The sequence below is a fragment of the Cebus imitator genome, unplaced genomic scaffold (genome assembly GCF_001604975.1).
Source record: "Cebus imitator isolate Cc_AM_T3 unplaced genomic scaffold, Cebus_imitator-1.0 Scaffold1593, whole genome shotgun sequence".
Lineage (NCBI taxonomy): Eukaryota > Metazoa > Chordata > Mammalia > Primates > Cebidae > Cebus > Cebus imitator.
The window spans coordinates 4574-7782 of NW_016108908.1; the positions used below are offsets into that span (position 1 = coordinate 4574).

At 61.0% G+C, this 3209-nt stretch overlaps 1 long non-coding RNA gene across 1 annotated transcript; it reads right to left on the bottom strand.

Moving 5' to 3' along the window:
- Positions 1-1623: 1623 nt before the first annotated feature.
- On the bottom strand, positions 1624-3209 carry LOC108299051. The gene is made up of 3 exons (XR_001822799.1): positions 3125-3209; positions 2410-2496; positions 1624-2062 (listed from the first exon to the last, which is right to left on the bottom strand). It is a non-coding gene; the product is annotated as an uncharacterized LOC108299051 (long non-coding RNA).

A 3209-nucleotide genomic window follows, 5' to 3' on the forward strand; every position in this document is an offset into this window, starting at 1 on the left:
GGGGCAGCATGACCGCACCCTCCCTGTGTGCCAGGTACACAGTCAGCCTTGCCCAGATTAATCACCGTAAGTGATCACGGAAGCCCCATGAGGCAGGCAGGGTACTCTTGTTGCAGAGAAATGTCGTATCAGGGAGGTGAGGCTGCCTGTCCAAGATCACAGAGGCTGAGGCACAGCCAGGACTCCCAGCCGGGGTTGCCTAGGTTCAACCATCCCTCCCTCACCCGGTTGCTTTTCCAGACCTGGAGAGCGGCAACTTTCAGGACAGCCTTCCCAGTGGCCCTTGCAAGATGACAGCCTTCAGGCCTTCTCCTCACCTGGCCTCTCCTCCAGCTGCTAACCCTCTTCCAAGGAGCCTCCCAGCACCGCTGCCATCCCACAGCCCCCAGCCCAGAGCTGCAGCATTGCCGGTGGCTGCCCCGGACCCAAAGACCCAAGGGTGGGACCCACCTGCCAGGCTCCCTCCCCTCCGTGGACAGCGGCTCCCTCTGGGAGGAGGAGGACGAGGTGTTCTGTAACTGAGGAGGGGCTGTGCTCACACCACCATCTCACCTCGTGGGCACCCCAGGCATATCTGGACCCCGGGGTCCAGGGCAGGGCATCTCTTGTCCCCTCGGGTAGGCACAGGGTCAGTGCGGCAGGGATGGGGCCAGCGCTCATGGTGGCCTCTCTGTGCCTCGGTGGACCTGCCCCTGGCAGTGGGAGCATAACCCCCTCCCCCTTCATTATGTCACTCAGGTGGGCACCTTCCCCTGCAGGGCGTCTGCCCTCAGGGAACTCAAGGACTCTCAGAAACACCAGGGCAGACAGGCCCGGAGGAGCCACAGCCAGGCCCCAGGGGGACAGCCAGGGAGAGAACTGAGACCCACTTAGAGCGGGGTCTGGGAACCCTGCCTGTACCTGGGGCTCAGGCCCTCCCCACTCCCTCTGTGTATCTGCCCCCCAGCAAAGGTGGGGTGGCCACTTCTGGTAGCTAAGCACCCGCTCCCCAGCTCTCCTCACCAGGACATCTGTCTCTGTGGAGTGTCTGTCTGTCTGTCCCTCCCTCTCAGAACCTGCGTCCTCGGTGCTCCCTGCTCCTTGCCCCAGGGAGCCCACTCCCCCTCCTTGCAGCTCCCTCCCATCTCACTCAAGGTTCTCCGAAGACATTAAAGTGGTGGATTCACCTTGGATGACCTTGGCCTGGTCTCTGCTGGGGAAGATGTGACCTTGGGCCCCTGGGTGGAGACCAGAGGGAGTCAGGGAGACCCCATAACCCCAACACACACAGACTGCTGCTACTCAGCCTGAGAGGACCCATGGACGATGCCCAAGGCTCTGTGGACTCCCCAAGAAGCCACACTTGGGGACCCAGCCTTATGAGCTGTGCCTCAGCCAAGCAGGAGACCAGGGCTTGAGTGACACAGGGTCTTGCTTATCCATGAGGACAAGCATCACAGACCTGGCGGGAGCCCCTCTTTCCCTGACATCTACCTGGCAAGAAGTGGAGCATGAGGAGGAGCCCAGGGACCCGAGCCTGCAGTGCCCATGTGGCCATGGGAAACTCATTCTGGACCAGTGCAGGTGGGGAGGTCATGTCCCAGGCCAGCACCCTTGCAGCTGAGACGAGGGATGGACAGCAGCTCTGGGAACCAGCTTTATTTTTCTCAGGAGCCTCTCACTGGGAATCAGACAACCCCAGAGAGCATCTGTGCCTGCCCTTGGTGACAGCATACCCCAACCTTGTCATTCATTAATGTGATGGTCAGTCACTGAGCACCTGCCAGATACTGGTCTTCTGGCATCTCACGCTCTGAGCTCTGTCCAAGGTGGGACTTGGCTTTCAATCAGGAGCCATCGTTTCTCCCAGAGTGAGCCATCCTCTTCTGGGCTGGGTTACAGCTGCCTCTTATGCCAAGGAATGGAGTTGGGCTGGAGGGAGGGATGGGTGGTGATGGGGGAAGAGAGGCGGGGTCTCAGCCCAACCTCAGCACCAGGGCAGCTGGGGTGCCCTGCTTCATCTTGCTGGGCCAGCTCACTGTGGGGCTGGTGGATTTGTCAGGTTAGAAATTGCTTTCTTCATCTAGAACAGAGAAAGGGGGTGGGGGTTGAGAGAATGTAGAGGAGGTTGAGAGGGGGGCTCCAGCATTTTTAGTTCCCCTAAGGGTTGTTTCTGGGCTGAATAGCAGAGCCCGTGCCACCCCATTGCACAGATGGGATCACCAAGGCCCAGAGAGGGGTAGGCTGGCCACTGGCCAGAAAACAAGGTAGGGAGAGCCAGGCCCAGTGGCCAACCTAGGCCAGGAAGAGGGGCTCATCAGTATCCTCTGAACCCCCCAGGTTTGGATGGGAGCATGCTGGTGTCCCCCCACCTCCCCAGCCTTCTCAGCATGGGTCCCCTGCTTTGCTCTGCCCTGGAGACCCTGGTACCTCTACCCAGGACACGCAGCCCACAGCTCTGCCCCGCGATGTCACGAAGAGGGACTGAAGGTTCAACAGCTCAAAGAGGTTGTGTGCCTGGAGGAGGGATTGTTAGGAAATGCTGGAGGGTAGAAGGCGTCCAGTCCACCTTCTGGCCACCTTCAGGCCCACGCCTCTGAGCCAGGAGGAGGGGCCGGGCCTGATGTGGGTGGGAGACCAGAGACCCAGGTCTGCAATGTCCAGTGTGGCCACTGAGGGATGCCAGAGTCCATGCAAGAGGCTGGGTGGGCAGCAGGTGGACAGGACCCAATATTCAGCACCCTCCAGCAGCACAGAGGGGGCAGCGCCATCTCCAGGTCCCCTGCCGGCCTCTGCCCCTCCCCTGCCCATGTGTCAGGCTCTGCCTAGAGTGGCTACATCATTTGTCCAAGATCACATGTGTGCCTTGTTGCAACTCCATTGACTCCACCCAGAGACTTCCATTTGCCAAGTCCCCACTTCTCTTCACCCTGCATCATCCCCACAGCTGTGGTGGTCAGGTGACGACAGGGCGGGACCTGCCCTGCCTGGTGTGCTGGTGAGGGCACAGGCCCAGGAGGGGCAGGGAGCAGCACAAGGCAGGTGGGCGGGGCGGGGGTGGGAGGGGAGGCTGGAACCTGAGCTCCTCATCAGCTCTTGCCCCTCCCCAGGGGCCTCACGTGTCGCACTTCCCAGTACTTGTTACCTGGTGCAGGGAGGTCTCGGGGAATAGCGTCAGGGTCACTGGTTCCGTGGGGCAGCCCCCAGCCAAGATGTCCTGGAGACACTGC